This window comes from Coregonus clupeaformis, unplaced genomic scaffold (assembly GCF_020615455.1).
Source record: "Coregonus clupeaformis isolate EN_2021a unplaced genomic scaffold, ASM2061545v1 scaf1534, whole genome shotgun sequence".
NCBI lineage: Eukaryota > Metazoa > Chordata > Actinopteri > Salmoniformes > Salmonidae > Coregonus > Coregonus clupeaformis.
This window is the reverse complement of record NW_025534988.1, coordinates 85,239-105,384: the sequence shown is the minus strand read 5'-3', so window position 1 is coordinate 105,384 and position 20,146 is coordinate 85,239. Positions and strand designations below refer to the sequence as shown.

Genomic DNA, 20,146 nt, shown 5'->3' with positions numbered 1-20,146 from the left:
CCTTTGACAGCTCTTTGGTCTTGGCCATAGTGGAGTTTGGAGTGTGACTGTTTGAGGTTGTGGACAGGTGTCTTTTATACTGATAACAAGTTCAAACAGGTGCCATTAATACAGGTAACGAGTGGAGGACAGGGGAGCCTCTTAAAGAAGAAGTTACAGGTCTGTGAGAGCCAGAAATCTTGCTTGTTTGTAGGTGACCAAATACTTATTTTCCACCATAATTTGCAAATAAATTCATAAAAAATCCTACAATGTGATTTTCTGGAAACACATTTCTCAATTTGTCTGTCATAGTTGACGTGTATGATGAAAATTACAGATTTTTTTTAATCCACAGAGGGTTCTCCCCAACAAACTGGCAAAGTACACAGACTTACTAGAGAACCACAGAAAGCGTAAGTCCTCCTCTTCCAGTGATACTCTTGTGAAAAATGCAAAAATCACAGCCTTCGCTGCCCCAGGACGAGTAACACAAGCAACGCTTGACAAGCTGGTGCTAAATTTTGTATGTGAGGCCAACCAACCATTTTCTGTGGTTGAGACGCCATCCTTCCAAACATCAAAAACTTGCAACCTCAAACAGTAATACAAGGAAAACGTTATGCACAAGAATACAAGAAGCTGCAAAACACAAGAAGAGCATAATCATCAAAAAGCTGAGTGCTGTGAACTATGTTGCTACCACAACAGACTGCTGGTCTGCCAGACAACGTAGCTACTTAGGTGTCACCTGTCACTGGATAGACAACACCTCACTGGAGAGGCACTCCGCTGCATTGGCTTGTAGACCTGTCAAAGGCTCGCACACGTTTGATGTCCGTGCTGCTGCATTAGAGGAAATACATTCTGAGTACCACATCTGGGAAAAAGTGACCATGGCGACAACAGACAGTGGCTCAAACTTCCTGAAGGCCTTTCGATTATATGGTGAGGAGAAAAAGGAGGAAGCCATCAATGTACAAGAGGAGAGTGACTCCACCCTTGATGATGCAACAGAAGATCAGAGTGAGTCAGAGGTGGAGTGTCAAGATGTGTCTGCTATTCTGGATGACAACACAGGCCTTGAGTACCAACTTCCAAGGCACCAAAAGTGTGCATGCCATCTCCTCAATCTTATATCCACAGTTGATGCCACTGCTGCAGGAGTAGCTGCAAACGAAACCTACAAGAGGCTGTCTCGGTCTGCTTTTGCAAAGTGTCATGCTCTTTGGAATAAAATCAGCAGGTCAACCATGGCTCATGAAACAGTGGAACGTGAATGCAAGCTGCTGTTTCTCCGACCCAATCAGACACGCTGGAGCTCCCTGTTCCTCGCTGTAGAAAGGATTGTGCGCCTTCACCGAGAGCAAGGAGAACAAGCAATTCGCAATGTCTGCACAGCATTAAAGATAAAGATGTAAGTTGACAAAATGTATATTTTGTTTTAAAAGAATAATAAAAATAAATAAGCCTTGCTGATTAATGGGTGATTCCACTTGTCTCAAGTAACTAAGTTTTCTTTGCATGGTGGTGTGACAATTGTGGATGACTTGAATGAAATAATTTAACTAATTTATGTTATTTTTATTTATTTGTGCATTTAACATGTACAATGCATAATAAACACATTGTACCAGAAATAGCTATAAGTAATTTTTTTATCGTTACATCTTTTATAGGTTCAATCCAGCTGAAATTGGGTTTTTGGTCGAGTATGCTGCTGTGATGAAGCCTGTTGCCATGGTCCTTAATATCCTCCAAGGGGAGTCATCTGTGCATATGGGCCTCCTGCTGCCAACACCTTACCAGTTGCGGGACAAGCTGAAGAGGTTGGAGTCAACTTGCAAAATGTGTACACCTCTTGTTCACGCCCTGCAGCAAGGGATCCAGAAACGTTTTGGAGACGTCATGAAAGAGCCTGAGCTGATTGCAGCAGCAATACTCCTACCAAGATTCATAACATCCTGGACCACAGAGGAGAACATCTTAAATGCTGGTAAATATAATTGTTTATCAATTCAAATGTGAACCAGTAGACATTGACCTATATAACTCTGTATAATATTACTGTAATTTAGGATTATAGTGTGTCAGTGACAAACCACAGGGTGGCAATATAGTTAGAAGCTCAGGTAGCTTTTAATGTCAAACATCAGCAGCTTGACAGCCTATACAGTAGAAGGGTAAGAATAATGTGCAGACTTAATTCGTTTGAAAAAATGATTTATCTTGCCCTAAAACCCACAGGCCTTGACTACATCAGAAATCACCTCAACACCGACTAGGATGACGTCACCAGCGCAAACAGCGGCCTCTCTGATGAAGACGACTTCTTTGCATCCATGGAGTTGGTAAAATCACAAGTAGGAGAGCTGGAGAGGTACCTTTCATGTCTGTCCCCTGCAGGTATGGATCTACTCCACACCTTTCCTCGCATCAAGAAGCTGTCACTCAAAGTCAACACAGGTCTTCCTGCATCTGCAGCCTGTGAGAGACTTTTCAGTCATGCAGGACTCCTGTTCACTGCTAAACGATCACAGCTTCACAGCAAGAACCTTGAGAGCCAGCTACTGTTGAAGCTTAATAGTGACATCACTGAGCGATTCTTTGGTGAAATAGTTTGTTTCTGCATGTTTTGACACACACACACAAACTCCCAGTGGGGCCTTCAATATAAAAGGGTTTTCATGTTACTGTGCCAAAGAGTTCCTGGAGTGTTGACTGAAGTCAACCAGTCAAAGGGCCAGTGTCAGCCTAAAGGTTACAATACTGCCAAATCTGTTGTCTGTCTGTGGGAGTCTAGATGGGGGAAGCTGCTCCTCTCTCAGCTGCTTTTGAGCAAAGCATGTAATCCCCTTAACTGTGTAATGGTTGTGCTAGAGAGCACAGAGCTATTAATGTAGAACTCCATTGTAAAGACACATCATACATGCTTTATGCTGCTTATCTTGGGGAGGTGGGGACAAGTGTGACTTTTTTTTTGCTGACTTTTCTTGTTAGATATTGGAGCTGGAAGTAAACATAATGCCCCATCTACAACTACATCACTCTCCTCTGATGCCTTTTAGAGAACATGCATTCAGCTTAATTTGTGTTCTGGGATACTAGGCCTGCAATATTGTTTTATTTGGCCATCTATCATGGACTGGTGCTTTTTCAGTTGATGTGTATTGCTGCTCTTTTCCTCTGCTCAGTGAGATGTGCAGTGTGGCCTAATCACAGATCAGAGTATTAATTTCTAGGCACACAGAAAAAGGGCTGTTGCTTGCCATGCAATACAAAGGTACTGAGTAGGCCTAATCAACACCTATTGATTATTTTATGTTGACCGCTTCCTTCTGGTGTGCAGTTTTCTGTTCAGCATACCTGGTATGAAATGTTTGTGTGTTTCCTTCTGTTGTTCTGTCACTGTGGAGACACACACATACACAGTTTATGAGAGTTTATGGGCTGCCTCATTCTAGTTCTGCCTGGTAAAAAAAGTATAAAGGTTTGGAAATGTGTGTTACTTGTGCTTATTTTTTAATTATTATTATTTTATTTGATAAGTACTTGAATTTACCGGAATTATTTTAATTTAAGCTATTTTGTAATTCATTTTAATTTATTTTATTGTTGGATGAACTATAATTTGCCTAAAGATGATTATTTTGTATTTTTGTCTGTCTGATTGTTGCCTTGTGTTAAAAAATAAACTCAAGTAACTCAACAGTTACTCAGTACTTGAGTAGTTTTTTCACCAAGTACTTTTTTACTTTGGCTGGTCCTCACTACATGTTCGTCGTCAAACCCACTGGCTCCAGGCCATCTATAAATCACTGCTAGGCAAATCCCCGCCTTATCTTAGCTCATTGGTCACCATAGCAGCACCCACCCGTAGTCTGCGCTCCAGCATGTATATCTCACTGGTCATTCCCAAAGCCAACACCTCCTTTGGCCGCCATTCCTTCCAGTTCTCTGCTGCCAATGACTGGAACGAATTGCAAAAATCTCTGAAGCTGGAGACTCTTATCTCCCTCAATAACTTTAAGCATCAGTTGTCAGAGCACCTTACCGATCACTGCACCTGTACACAGCCCATCTGAAATTAGCCCACCCAACTACCTCATCCCTATATTGTTATTTATTTTGCTCTTTTGCACCCCAGTATCTCTATTTGCACATAATCTCTTGCACATCTAGCATTCCAGTGTTAATACTATTGTAATTATTCTGCACTATAGCCTATTTATTGCCTTACCTCCATAACTTGCTACATTTGCACACACTGTATATATATTTTCTGTTGTATTTCTGACTTTATGTTTTTTACCCCATATGTAACTCTGTGTTGTTTTTATTGCACTACTTTGCTTTATCTTGGCCAGGTCGCAGTTGTAAATGAGAACCTGTTCTCAACTGGCTTACCTGGTTAAATAAAGGTGAAATAAAAAAATAAAAATAAAAATAAAAAAACACTAGGAGCAGAGCTCCCCTATGGGGCTCCGCTCCACTCATAGAACTGGAGTTACACTCCGGTAACTAATCGATTTCACTCTTGACTTTGACGACTATTATTGCGCGCAAAGGGCCAGCAGTGTGCTGTTGTACGCAAGCGCTTAGTGGACTATTGTTTTGGGCGCCCAGTGTATTGTGTTGGGCGCGCGGTCCTAAAAAAAAGAAGCAAAGCATCCCTTCCAGTAACCGACAGAGGAGTCCTCCGCAATGGGCCAATTGGGGTGGTGGGGAGATGTTGTCCAATCAGCAGATGCCACTGCCGTCTTTATACATTTCACATGGGCATTTCGAGGCTATACTCCGACTGCAAATCCACCCTTGGCAAAGCCTACAGGAAGCAGCTCAACGCCAAGTCTGCACGCAGGAGCGCCTCCCAGTTATAGGCCCGGCACCGTGTCTCAGAGAGATCCGTCGTTACCAAAGGGCCACTGAGCTGCTCATCCGCATTGTGCCCTTCCAGCGCCTGTGGAGAAAAATCGCCGACCTGCACTTCCAGAGCTCCGCCGTGATATCCCTGCAGGAGGCTAGCGAGACTTACCTGGTCGGTCTGTTCGAGGACACCAAACTGTGTGCCATCCACGCAAAGAGGGTGACCATCGTGTCCTAGGACATCCAGCTGGCCCGCCTTATTGGCAGAGAGCGCGTGTAAATTATGACTTGATCTCCAAAATCCCACCTCCATATTTCCATCAAAAAGGCACAATTGATATATTTATTCGTGGTCCTCTGTAGCTAAATTGGTATAGCATGGCGCTTGTAACGCCATGGTAGTGGGTTCGATCCCCGGGACATAAAAATGTATGCGCACATGACTGTATGTCGCTTTTGATAAAAGCGTCTGTTAAATGGCTTATTATATACGCGCACCTCTACATTTCTCACCATGTATGTTGTTAACTAACCCGTCTAAAAGCTACGTATTGCACGTTTTACTTGCCTGAGGCGTTGAAATAAAAGGCACCTGCTGGATCAGAAGTCATGTGGCCAACACTCTGCTTAAAATCATTAAGAGCTATAAGGAGTCCATCAACTAACTGGTCAGTCAAGTCATACAGGGAGGGATTTCATGGCCACCTGCTGGAGCAGAAGCAATGTTCGCCAACACTGGCCTTAAAATCATTAGGAGCTATAAGGAATAAGTCAACTCATCATTCAAGTAATATAGGGAGGGATCTTAGCACCACCTGCTGGATCAGAAGTACTCTTCACCGTAGGCTCAGAGAGCCATCATCTCTCACCGGTGCAATTTTCATAAGTATGTGGTAAAAAAAAAATACAACAGCTCATCATATGGGTAGTGGTTTCAAAACTCTAAGCACATGTTCAAGTAGAGCACACCAAATCATACAGGTACTTACTTGTTCACCACACTGAATCAGTGTTTAATCTAGAAATACATGCTTCGCATTGCAATACATGTTCTTGTAAAGTCATTGCTTTCCACAATGCAATGCTCACATCACTTTCCGTGTGATATTGTTGTTCATTTGTTCAAATGTATTTGACTATGACCTAATCCGACTGCTCTGAATTCATAATCACTTCACGGTTTGGTGTTAACCTACCGATTTTCAACTGCTTTGCCTACTGCAGATTATGAACACTGTCATGAAAATGTTTGGTTGGGAAGTCTAAAATGAGGGTAACTCCCCTTAAGGTAAATGTCTGTGTTCTGAGTGGCAAAAAAACAAACAATGTTTTATAACATTTAGATATGTGCATACTGGCTTTCCTTAGGCAAACGCATTTAGAAGGGAAAGAAGTGGAACCAATTAATACTTTTCTTGCTCTTCAATCAAAACAAAACCTTCACAAAGTGGTGCGTTTTGCCCCAAAATGACCCCTGAGGATCAGTGTGTTCTCATTTGTCAGTAATTGACCCTGACATACTCCCTTTAAATTGTACTATTTTACTCAAATATATACTGTAATGTACTACTATTATGATGATGACTATTATGATTTTACTTCACGGTAAGTAGAGCAAAATGCTGATGTTGACAAGATCAGAGACTCGTTCGTTCCTTTTTCCAACTCCCCGACGGTAGATGGCGCTGATGAGCGCCACTGAACCATATGCGCTGCACCCCGAAGTTAGTGACAGAAGAAGAGATACTATTGCTGCGAAAGACAAAAACGGTCACTACCTCAAGAAGTCTGATAATAAATTGAGCTGAGAAGAGACTAGGTATGTAACAATGAAATGTCGTCCAATTGAGTACTCACTCTCTTAAACTTTAAATCTTGAAGTAAATTATTTGTTTGTGCGTGTGAACATGATTTAGTGTGGTGAATGTATTCCAAATAATTTAACATAAATACAGGAAATGATGCGCAAAAATCAGCCGCTTTTGCAAGTCAAATCTATGCTGGACAAATGCACATTATTTTAATGACAGTTTTTTGATTACATGTTTTGTCTGCGCATTTGTTGGGTCGTATGTGACCGATGGTTAGCGAGCTCTCGTTTGGTCATGTGTTACTAGCTAACGTAGCCTAGACTAGCTAGCTAGCTAGACATTTGCACGCCAAAAGACAGGAAGTGATCAACCAGTGTCCCAGTGTTGAAGACATGAAAGACAGATAGCCTGCTCTGTTTAGAAGCCTCTCAGGTGAGTCTGCAGGCAAAAAAGAAAATGCCAAATGATGTCTTCACTATGACAAACCTCTTTGTTATGAGCCTTGCTTGATGATATTTCAGTATTTGTCTTTCAGATAAATGAACAATTCCACAGGCTCACCGCAAAGCATCTTGAGGCAAGGTTTATGCAGGACACCCCTAAGCTGCTGTCCTTATTCCATTCCAAGGGAGGAGTACTTTCAGACAGATTGCGGGTCATGCTGGATGGTAAAGTATCCTCAGGAAAAATGCACTGTTTTGTATTTAGCTGGCTGATGTTCGGTGCTGCAATTTAAGCCACGGGCCCCACTGTGCTATTGTACACCTTTTGCTAAAATAGGATACTTGGGTCGGTGATTTCATATATTTCACATGCACAGATTGAATCCAATGAGATCAGTGATTTTATTCTATATCAGGGTCATGATGTGAGTTCAGTGAGGAATTATTGTTCAGCTTTACTGGAGGTGGCCTCATTAAAGACTACCGTGTGGGGGCAATAAAGCATTTTCATCCATGAATATTCGATCACGTGTGTGTGTGTGTGAGAGAGAGAGAGGGAGAGAATGTTCACTGCAATCTGATAACAAATAAGGGCATGTCGTAATCCAGGTGGAATAAAATGTGTTCCCCACATTGACAGAATGTCTGTATTTGTGTGTTATTTATTTTACAGGAAGCTGAGGGGGGTCATTTCCTGCAAGACCTTGCGTAACATGTAAAGCAAATCTATGCGATCAACCAGGAGGGTGCCGTGGCGAGTGATGGTCCAGAGGAGGTAGGCGTCATCCTTAAGTGATCACCGGTCTGAGTTTTGCAAAGGCTTCTGCCATTCTTCTTGGCATGACATACAGTGAGGGGAAAACAGTATTTGATCCCCTGCTGATTCTGTACGTTTGCCCACTGACAAAGAAATGATCAGTCTATAATTTGAATGGTAGGTTTATTTGAACAGTGAAAGACAGAATAACAGCAAAAACTTCCAGAAAAAAACGCATGTCCAAAATGTTATGAATTGATTAGCATTTTAATGAGGGAAATAAGTATTTGACCCCCTCTCAATCAGAAAGATGTCTGGCTCCCAGGTGTCTTTTATACAGGTAACGAGCTGAGATTAGGAGCACACTCATAAAGGGAATGCTCCTAATCTCAGCGTGTTACCTGTATAAAAAAAAAAATGTATAAAAGACACCGGTCCACAGAAGCAATCAATCAATCAGATTCCATACTCTCCGCCGTGGCCAAGACCAAAGACCTCTCCAAGGATGTCAGGGACAAGATACTTATTTCCCTCATTAAAATGCAAATGAATTTATAACATTTTTGACATGCGTTTTTCTGGATTGTTTTGTTGTTATTCTACATTTACATTTTAAAATGTAAAATGTTATTCTGTCTCTCACTGTTCAAATAAACCTACCATTACAATTATAGACTGATCATGTCTTTGTCTGTGGGCAAACGTACAAAATCAGCAGGGGATCAAATACTTTTTCCCCTCGAAAGACAAAAACGGTCACTACCTCAAGAAGTCTGATAATAAATTGAGCTGAGACGAGACTAGGTATGTTACAATGAAATGTCGTCCAATTGAGTACTCACTATCTTAAACTTTAAATCTTGAAGTAAATTATTTGTTTGTGCGTGTGAACATGATTTAGTGTGGTGAATGTATTCCAAATAATTTAACATAAATACAGGAAATGATGCGCAAAAATCAGCCGCTTTTGCAAGTCAAATCTATGCTGGACAAATGCACATTATTTTAATGACAGTTTTTTGATTACATGTTTTGTCTGCGCATTTGTTGGGTCGTATGTGACCGATGGTTAGCGAGCTCTCGTTTGGTCATGTGTTACTAGCTAACGTAGCCTAGACTAGCTAGCTAGCTAGACATTTGCACGCCAAAAGACAGGAAGTGATCAACCAGTGTCCCAGTGTTGAAGACATGAAAGACAGATAGCCTGCTCTGTTTAGAAGCCTCTCAGGTGAGTCTGCAGGCAAAAAAAGAAAATGCCAAATGATGTCTTCACTATGACAAACCTCTTTGTTATGAGCCTTGCTTGATGATATTTCAGTATTTGTCTTTCAGATCAATGAACAATTCCACAGGCTCACCGCAAAGCATCTTGAGGCAAGGTTTATGCAGGACACCCCTAAGCTGCTGTCCTTATTCCATTCCAAGGGAGGAGTACTTTCAGACAGATTGCGGGTCATGCTGGATGGTAAGGTATCCTCAGGAAAAATGCACTGTTTTGTATTTAGCTGGCTGATGTTCGGTGCTGCAATTTAAGCCACGGGCCCCACTGTGCTATTGTACACCTTTTGCTAAAATAGGATACTTGGGTCGGTGATTTCATATATTTCACATGCACAGATTGAATCCAATGAGATCAGTGATTTTATTCTATATCAGGGTCATGATGTGAGTTCAGTGAGGAATTATTGTTCAGCTTTACTGGAGGTGGCCTCATTAAAGACTACCGTGTGGGGGCAATAAAGCATTTTCATCCATGAATATTCGATCACGTGTGTGTGTGTGTGTGTGTGTGAGAGAGGGAGAGAATGTTCACTGCAATCTGATAACAAATAAGGGCATGTCGTAATCCAGGTGGAATAAAATGTGTTCCCCACATTGTCAGAATGTCTGTATTTGTGTGTTATTTATTTTACAGGAAGCTGAGGGGGGTCATTTCCTGCAAGACCTTGAGCAACATGTAAATCAAATCTATGCGATCAACAAGGAGGGTGCCGTGGCGAGTGGTGGTCCAGAGGAGGTAGGCGTCATCCTTAAGTGATCACCGGTCTGAGTTTTGCAAAGGCTTCTGCCATTCTTCTTGGCATGACATACAGTGAGGGGAAAACAGTATTTGATCCCCTGCTGATTCTGTACGTTTGCCCACTGACAAAGAAATGATCAGTCTATAATTTGAATGGTAGGTTTATTTGAACAGTGAAAGACAGAATAACAGCAAAAACTTCCAGAAAAAAACGCATGTCCAAAATGTTATGAATTGATTAGCATTTTAATGAGGGAAATAAGTATTTGACCCCCTCTCAATCAGAAAGATGTCTGGCTCCCAGGTGTCTTTTATACAGGTAACGAGCTGAGATTAGGAGCACACTCATAAAGGGAATGCTCCTAATCTCAGCGTGTTACCTGTATAAAAAAAAAATGTATAAAAGACACCGGTCCACAGAAGCAATCAATCAATCAGATTCCATACTCTCCGCCGTGGCCAAGACCAAAGACCTCTCCAAGGATGTCAGCGACAAGATACTTATTTCCCTCATTAAAATGCAAATGAATTTATAACATTTTTGACATGCGTTTTTCTGGATTGTTTTGTTGTTATTCTGTCTCTCACTGTTCAAATAAACCTACCATTACAATTATAGACTGATCATGTCTTTGTCAGTGGGCAAACGTACAAAATCAGCAGGGGATCAAATACTTTTTCCCCTCACTGTATGCTCTGAATCTCAGCCACCCCTAAAAGCCGGAGTACACGTTCAAAGCATTCCAGAAAGTGTTTGTGGAGCTGGACTGCTCAAAGCTCACAGTCAAGATGACAGGCCTCAAGAACAAATGACTGTCTTAAGCAGAATGCCAGGCCAGAGGACAATTGTCATAGACTGAATGTCAGGGTTACTTTGTAACACCTTCGTAGTTAAACGCTGAGGTGCCTTTTGGAACTCTTCTCTCCCTTCATTTTTTCTGGTAGCAGGTCAGGAACGGTGTCCTCTACCACAGGCCCGCTTGTTGTTGGTGAAGCCGCCTGGGGCACAGAATCTGTGCTGGGACCAACCTCTGCCTACCGGGGGATGGTCACCGAGAGGCGGGGCTCGAGCACATTGCGGTCTGGGACCCCGTCCCCGATGGGCCCGTGGCGGTCATCTAGGCTAAAGAGGTTAGACACGTTTATTCTGCAAGGTGTGTTTTAAAGGGTCACTGCCACAGTATTTTCCATTGTGTTTTTGTATACAAGAGATACCAAATAGGTGTTTTTAATGAAGTATGTCATTGTAAAATGTAATGTCCATTTTGTTCCCATACAGTTGCGGTTTGAAAGTCCATTTTTGAATCCGTTGTACGTACCATTTTGAGGTTTCATCAAGGTACACACCTTTTACCACTGGTATTTTGACAATTCTACCATCAATCAATCAATCAATGAAGTGGATCTATAAAGCCCTTTTTACATCAACAGATGTCACAAAGTGCTATGCAGAAACCCAGCCTAAAACCCCAAACGGCAAGCGATGCAGATGTAGAAACGCGGTGGCTAGGAAAAACTCCCTAGAAAGGCACAAACCTAGAGAACAACCAGGCTCTGAGGGGTGCCCAGTGCCCTTCTGCCTGTGCCGGGTGGAGATTACAACAGTACGTGGCCATTAGGGGCACATTTCTCTCCAAGATGTTCAAACGTTCATAGAAGACCAGCAGGGTCAAATAATAAGCACAGTGGTTGTAGAGGTTGCAACAGGTGAGTCGGTACAGTCGGTACATCAGGAGTAAATGTCACTTGGCTTTTCATAGGCGGCCATTTAGAGGTTGAAATAGCAGCAGGTGCGGTACAGATTTCTATTGGGAACTGTTGAAAAAAGGCGCACCTACAACATTAATGGGTTAAAGGAAAAATGACCAAAGTAATATAGAGTGGGGGAAAAAAAGTATTTAGTCAGCCACCAATTGTGCAAGTTCTCCCACTTAAAAAGATGAGAGAGGCCTGTAATTTTCATCATAGGTACACGTCAACTATGACAGACAAAATGAGATTTTTTTTTCCAGAAAATCACATTGCAGGATTTTTAATAAATTTATTTGCAAATTATGGTGGAAAATAAGTATTTGGTCAATAACAAAAGTTTCTCAATACTTTGTTATAAACACTTTGTTGGCAATGACACAGGTCAAACATTTTCTGTAAGTCTTCACAAGGTTTTCACACACTGTTGCTGGTATTTTGGCCCATTCCTCCATGCAGATCTCCTCCAGAGCAGTGATGTTTTGGGGCTGTCGCTGGGCAACACGGACTTTCAACTCCCTCCAAAGATTTTCTATGGGGTTGAGATCTGGAGACTGGCTAGGCCACTCCAGGACCTTGAAATGCTTCTTACGAAGCCACTCCTTTGTTGCCCGGGCGGTGTGTTTGGGATCATTGTCATGCTGAAAGACCCAGCCACGTTTCATCTTCAATGCCCTTGCTGATGGAAGGAGGTTTTCACTCAAAATCTCACGATACATGGCCCCATTCATTCTTTCCTTTACACGGATCAGTCGTCCTGGTCCCTTTGCAGAAAAACAGCCCCAAAGCATGATGTTTCCACCCCCATGCTTCACAGTAGGTATGGTGTTCTTTGGATGCAACTCAGCATTCTTTGTCCTACAAACACGACGAGTTGAGTTTTTACCAAAAACTTCTATATTGGTTTCATCTGACAATATGACATTCTCCCAATCCTCTTCTGGATCATCCAAATGCACTCTAGCAAACTTCAGACGGGCCTGGACATGTACTGGCTTAAGCAGGGGGACACGTCTGGCACTGCAGGATTTGAGTCCCTGGCGGCGTAGTGTGTTACTGATGGTAGGCTTTGTTACTTTGGTCCCAGCTCTCTGCAGGTCATTCACTAAGTCCCCCCGTGTGGTTCTGGGATTTTTGCTCACCGTTCTTGTGATCATTTTGACCCCACGGGGTGAGATCTTGCGTGGAGCCCCAGATCGAGGGAGATTATCAGTGGTCTTGTATGTCTTCCATTTCATAATAATTGCTCCCACAGTTGATTTCTTCAAACCAAGCTGCTTACCTATTGCAGATTCAGTCTTCCCAGCCTGGTGCAGGTCTACAATTTTGTTTCTGGTTCCTTTGACAGCTCTTTGGTCTTGGCCATAGTGGAGTTTGGAGTGTGACTGTTTGAGGTTGTGGACAGGTGTCTTTTATACTGATAACAAGTTCAAACAGGTGCCATTAATACAGGTAACGAGTGGAGGACAGGGGAGCCTCTTAAAGAAGAAGTTACAGGTCTGTGAGAGCCAGAAATCTTGCTTGTTTGTAGGTGACCAAATACTTATTTTCCACCATAATTTGCAAATAAATTCATAAAAAATCCTACAATGTGATTTTCTGGAAACAAATTTCTCAATTTGTCTGTCATAGTTGACGTGCATGATGAAAATTACAGATTTTTTTTAATCCACAGAGGGTTCTCCCCAACAAACTGGCAAAGTACACAGACTTACTAGAGAACCACAGAAAGCGTAAGTCCTCCTCTTCCAGTGATACTCTTGTGAAAAATGCAAAAATCACAGCCTTCGCTGCCCCAGGACGGGTAACACAAGCAACGCTTGACAAGCTGGTGCTAAATTTTGTATGTGAGGCCAACCAACCATTTTCTGTGGTTGAGACGCCATCCTTCAAGACTTTGATAGAAACCTTGCAACCTCAAACAGTAATGACAAGGAAAACGTTATGCACAAGAATACAAGAAGCTGCAAAACACAAGAAGAGCATAATCATCAAAAAGCTGAGTGCTGTGAACTATGTTGCTACCACAACAGACTGCTGGTCTGCCAGACAACGTAGCTACTTAGGTGTCACCTGGCACTGGATAGACAACACCTCACTGGAGAGGCACTCCGCTGCATTGGCTTGTAGACCTGTCAAAGGCTCGCACACGTTTGATGTCCGTGCTGCTGCATTAGAGGAAATACATTCTGAGTACCACATCAGGGAAAAAGTGACCATGGCGACAACAGACAGTGGCTCAAATTTCCTGAAGGCCTTTCGATTATATGGTGAGGAGAAAAAGGAGGAAGCCATCAATGCACAAGAGGAGAGTGACTCCACCCTTGATGATGCAACAGAAGATCAGAGTGAGTCAGAGGTTGAGTGTCAAGATGTGTCTGCTATTCTGGATGACAACACAGGCCTTGAGTACCAACTTCCAAGGCACCAAAAGTGTGCATGCCTGTCATGAGCCTCTCACTCCACCGGGTTACCACCTTAATTTTCTTCCACTCTGCTCACCACTCTCTCTACTCAGCCTAACTAGCTCCACCTGTCCCTGCTCTGCTCTGCTCTAATTACTCTGCCAGCTGCGCTGCATTACCCACTACCTCTCCCAGTATTTAAGGCCCTGTCTTTCAGCTCTCCGGTGTCAGATCGTCTGCAAAGCTCACTCCCGGAACCTGTTTGCTCGCGCTTCTGGCTCACCCTGGTTTTGTGACCCCGGACCTGCCTGATTTTTGGATACTCGTCTGCCCCAGGAGATCCAGACCTGCTTCTGCCATTACGACTCCTGACTACTCTTCTATCCCGGTAACTCTGACCAGCCTTCTGCCTTGCTACTACGTATTTTGGATTTCCCTTGAACTGTACTGCTGCCTTGTTTCATTCCGCCTGTTGTGTCTGTGTCTCCCCCCCAGGACTTCTGGACCACCCACCACCGGCTTCATAGGGACGATCGCTGCCACTGGGGGGCACAGACCCAGCACATTGGACGGGATCCCTGTTACCCCTGGAGCCTTCATTCACTCCCTACTTCCCTTTCCCTTAAGTTTAATAAACTTTCTGGTGTGACGCAATTGTGGTCCTCTGGTCGTCTGTCTGAACCGTGACAGTACGATCTGACCATTATGGACTCAGCGCACACTTTCCCCGACATGGAAACCGATGAGCATGAGCAGCAGTTCCAGCAGCAGCAACAACAACTCGCCATGATCATTCAACTCCTCACCAACCTGACCCCAGCCAGTCTGCCCACCAGCCCTGCCCCCGAGTTACCTGCCCCGGTCATTGCAGCCGCTGCTCCGGAACCCAAGATTGGAAACCCCGAGCGGTTCAACGGCCGATTCAACCCAGGTCCGGCCATTCCTGACTAGCTGCCGACTTCAGTTCTCCTTGCAGCCAAGGACCTTCGCCACGGAGGGGGCTAAAGTTGGGTATGCCATCACTCACCTGACGGGCCGAGCTCGACTCTGGGGAACAGCAGAGTTCGAACGTCAAACCCCCCGCATGTGCAACCTTCGACCTGTTTGCTGAGGAGATGCTGAAGGTGTTTGACCTGGATTCACCAACCGCAGAGGCGTCTCGTGAACTGTTCAGTATTCGACAAGGCAGACGTACAGTCGCAGACCATTCCATCGACTTCCGAACCCTGGCTAGAGCGAAGTTCTTGGAACACACCATCGTTGGTGGACGCGTTCTTCCATAGTTTGGCTGACTATATCAAGGGACGAGTTGGTCTCCCATGAACTGCCTTCCACTCTTGATGAAGCCATCGCACTGACTGTCAGGATCGACAGAAGAATACAGACCCGTCGTCGTGAGAGGGGGCGCCAAGGTCCACCTACTACCGGCATTCGGAGAGATCCGACTGGGCTCCTGTCATCTACTGCCACTCACCCAGGTCAGCTTGATCAGTCTGAGTCTATGGAGATTGGGCGAGCCTCTCTCACTCCTGCAGAGCGCCAGCGACGCTTCACCTCAAACCTCTGCCTCTATTGTGGAGGTGATGGACATCGTGTGGTAACCTGCCCTTTAAAGGGCCGAAGCTCACCGGGCATAGGGGAGTCCGGTTGAGTTCAATGACCATCCAGTCCTCCGACCGCAAACCCCTGCTGCAAGTTCACCTCCGCCTCTCTGACTCAACTCACACCCTGGCTGCTCTGGTGGATTCTGGCGCCGAAGCCAACATAATGGACATCAAGCTGGCACGCCAACTGGGACTGGAGAACCTCCGTTTGACACCTCCTATTCCTGCCCGGGCACTGGACGGACACTTACTCGGATCGGTCACTCATGTCACGGCCCCGGTCTCGATGGGTCTGTCCGAAACCATCAAGAAACTATCCAGTTTCACCTGCTCCCCTCTCCAGGCCAACCCCTCATCCTGGGTTACCCATGGCTCCGCCCGGCACAACCCTCAGCTCGACTGGGTGACCGGGGTGATCAGGGAGTGGGGAGAGGACTGCCACCGAACCTGCCTGCTTGCTGCCGCACTACCCCCCTCGGCCAGTACCTACTAACTCCGCTCCTGACCTCTCCAATGTCCCAGAATGCTACCATGGTCTCAGAGAGGTGTTTAACAAAGCTAGAGCCACATCTCTGCCCCCTCACCGACCGTACGACTGTGCCATCGACCTCCTCCCTGGAACAGCCCCTCCAAAGGGTCGTCTTTATTCGTTGTCTGCTCCTGAAAGAAAGTCCATGGAGGACTACATCAATGGCTCTCTGTCCGCAGGATTAATCCGTTCATCTTCATCTCCTGCTGGTGCTGGCTTCTTCTTTGTGGGGAAGAAGGACGGATCTCTTCGCCCCTGCATCGACTACAGGGGACTCAACGACATCACAGTGAAAAACCGTTACCCTCTGCCTCTGCTCACCTCGGCTTTTGAGTTGCTCCAGGGAGCCACTGTTTTTACTAAGTTGGATCTCAGAAACGCTTACCACCTAGTGCGGATCCGGGAGGGAGATGAATGGAAAACCGCATTCAATACACCAACAGGCCACTACGAGTATCTGGTTATGCCTTTTGGCCTCACCAATGCTCCTGCTGTGTTCCAGGCTCTAGTGAATGATGTACTGCGGGACATGTTAAACAAGTTTGTCTTCGTTTACCTGGATGACATCTTAATCTACTCCAGAAACCTGTCTGAACACACCCGCCATGTCCAGCAAGTCCTTCATCGTCTTCTGGAGAATTCCCTCTACGCCAAGGCAGAGAAATGTGAGTTTCACGTCAAGACAGTGGCCTTCCTGGGGTACATAGTGGCAGAGGGAAGTATCCAAATGGATCCTGCCAAAGTATCAGCAGTCACTTCATGGCCAGTTCCGGAGAACAGAAAGAAGCTGCAACAGTTTCTGGGGTTTGCTAACTTCTATAGAAAGTTTATCCGGAACTACAGTACCGTTGCTGCCCCTCTCACTGCTCTAACCAGCACCAAGCAACCCTTCACCTGGACCCCAGCAGCCGACAAAGCCTTCAGTACCCTCAAGGTGAGGTTCACCTCCGCTCCCATCCTCCAGATGCCTGATGTGGACCGGCAATTCATTGTGGAGGTGGACGCCTCGGATGTGGGAGTTGGTGCTGTGATTTCTCAGTGGGCTGCGGAGGATAGGAAGCTCCATCCCTGTGCCTTTTTCTCACGTCGGTTGTCCCCCTCTGAGTGCAATTACGACATAGGGAACCGTGAGCTGCTGGCTGTGAAGCTTGCCTTGGAGGAGTGGCGTCACTGGCTGGAGGGGTCCACCATTCCATTTCTCGTTTGGACCCGATCACAAGAACTTGGAGTACATCCGCACGGCCAAACGGTTGAACTCCAGAGCAGTCCCGCTGGGCCTGTTCTTCACCAGGTTTAATTTCACTCTGTCATACCGGCCTGGATCACGCAACACCAAGCCAGACGCCCTCTCCCGTCAATTCCAGAAGGATGACACCCCCTCCAAGGACCCTGTGTCGATTCTGCCAAGTCCCTGCATCGTTGCAGCTCTGACCTGGGCTGTTGAGGAACAGGTGCTGGAGGCTCTCCGTAACCAGCCAGGTCCCAGCACTTGCCCAGCTGACCGCCTTTTTGTCCCCGAAGACCTGAGGTCCCAGGTCGTTCAGTGGGGACATGACTCCCGCCTAGCTTGTCACCCTGGCTCCACCCGCACTTACAACCTGCTCGCCCAGAGGTTCTGGTGGCCCTCTCTGAGGAAGGATGTACGGGAATTCGTCCAAGCCTGCCCCATCTGCAACCAACACAAGTCGTCCTGCCAGCCCCCCAGCCGGATTGCTGCAGCCCCTGCCTGTGCCCAGACGTCCCTGGTCTCACATCGCCCTTGACTTTGTCACGGGGCTGCCCCCTTCAAGTGGCATGACCGTCATTCTCACCATAGTTGACCGTTTCAGCAAGATGGCACACTTCATTCCCCTCCCCAAGCTCCCCAACCGCCAAGGAGACCGCCCAGGTGGTCCTGGAACACGTCTTCCGGATCCACGGACTGCCAAAGGATGTAGTTTCTGACCGTGGTCCACAATTCTCCTCCGCTTTTGGAAGGAGTTCTGTCACCTGCTGGGAGCCACAGTCAGTCTGACTTCCGGATTCCATCCCCAATCCAATGGGCAGTCAGAGCGGGCTAATCAGGAGCTCGAGAAGGCACTGCGATGCATGACTTCACGCAACCCCCACTCCTGGTCGCAGCAATTGACATGGGTGGAGTACGCACACAATTCTCTGACCTGCTCTGCCATCGGTATGTCCCCTTTCCAATGTGTTTATGGATACCAGCCTCCTCTATTTGCCAGCCAGGAAGAGGAGGTTACTTGCCCATCTGCACTTGCTTTTGCCCGTCGATGTCGCCGCACCTGGTCACAAGCCCGAGCCACACTCCTCAGATCCGTTGCCAGCTACACTACCGGGGCCAACCGTCGGAGAATTCCTGCTCCCACCTACCATGTTGGTCAAAGGGTGTGGTTGTCATCGAAGAACCTGCCACTCAGGGTGGAGTCGCAGAAGCTGGCACCTCGGTTCATTGGCCCATTCCCTATCATAAGAGTGATTAGCCCAACTGCTGTCCGGCTCCAACTGCCTAATTCCCTGAGGGTGCACCCCCACTTTCCATGTGTCTAAGATTAAGCCCATCCATGAGAGTCCGCTGGTCCCTGCTGCGCCTTGTCCTCCTCCTCCACGGCTCGTCGATGGTGGTCTGGTTTACACCGTCCGCCGCCTGCTTCGGTCCAGACGGAGGGGTAGGGGTCTCCAGTACCTCATTGACTGGGAGGGCTATGGACCTGAGGAAAGGACCTGGGTGCCAGCTAGTCGGATTGTGGATAGGACTCTCATCACCGCTTTCCACCAACGGCATCCTGATCAACCTGCAATCCGTAGGGGCCGCCCCAGAGGGGTCCCTAACCGTCCTGCCCGCTCGGCTTCCTGTCCTGTGCCTGATCCTGTCTCGGGACCTGTCCCATCTCCCGACCACGGCCCTCCGGCTTCCTCCGAGGATGAGGACGTTCACTCGGGACCGTTCGGAGGAGTTCTAGCCCTCCTCCGGCTCCCCTCCTCCCGCCCGGCGTGGTGTTGCTCTTGGGACTTCTGGGGCCGTCCCCTTGGGGGGTTCTGTCATGAGCCTCTCACTCCACCGGGTTACCACCTTAATTTTCTTCCACTCTGCTCACCACTCTCTCTACTCAGCCTAACTAGCTCCACCTGTCCCTGCTCTGCTCTGCTCTAATTACTCTGCCAGCTGCGCTGCATTACCCACTACCTCTCCCAGTATTTAAGGCCCTGTCTTTCAGCTCTCCGGTGTCAGATCGTCTGCAAAGCTCACTCCCGGAACCTGTTTGCTCGCGCTTCTGGCTCACCCTGGTTTTGTGACCCCGGACCTGCCTGATTTTTTGGATACTCGTCTGCCCCAGGAGATCCAGACCTGCTTCTGCCATTACGACTCCTGACTACTCTTCTATCCCGGTAACTCTGACCAGCCTTCTGCCTTGCTACTACGTATTTTGGATTTCCCTTGAACTGTACTGCTGCCTTGTTTCATTCCGCCCTGTTGTGTCTGTGTCTCCCCCCCCCAGGACTTCTGGACCACCCACCACCGGCTTCATAGGACGCATCGCTGCCACTGGGGGGGGGCACAGACCCAGCACATTGGACGGGATCCCTGTTACCCCTGGAGCCTTCATTCACTCCCTACTTCCCTTTTCCCTTAAGTTTAATAAACTTTCTGGTGTGACGCAATTGTGGTCCTCTGGTCGTCTGTCTGAACCGTGACACATGCCATCTCCTCAATCTTATATCCACAGTTGATGCCACTGCTGCAGGAGGAGCTGCAAACGAAACCTACAAGAGGCTGTCTCGGTCTGCTTTTGCAAAGTGTCATGCTCTTTGGAATAAAACCAGCAGGTCAACCATGGCTCATGAAACAGTGGAACGTGAATGCAAGCTGCTGTTTCTCCGACCCAATCAGACACGCTGGAGCTCCCTGTTCCTCGCTGTAGAAAGGATTGTGCGCCTTCACCGAGAGCAAGGAGAACAAGCAATTCGCAATGTCTGCACAG

General features: G+C 46.4%; 1 long non-coding RNA gene across 2 annotated transcripts; it reads left to right on the top strand.

Annotated features, from left to right (window-relative positions):
- The first annotated feature begins 9,094 nt into the window (after window positions 1-9,094).
- LOC121566117 lies at window positions 9,095-19,928 on the top strand. Of its 2 annotated transcripts, none has more exons than XR_006659684.1 (4): window positions 9,095-9,321; window positions 9,772-9,873; window positions 10,825-11,007; window positions 19,892-19,928. It is a non-coding gene; the product is annotated as an uncharacterized LOC121566117 (long non-coding RNA). The 2 variants fall into 2 exon arrangements; XR_006659683.1 differs by having other exon boundaries at window positions 10,822-11,007.
- Window positions 19,929-20,146: the final 218 nt, after the last annotated feature.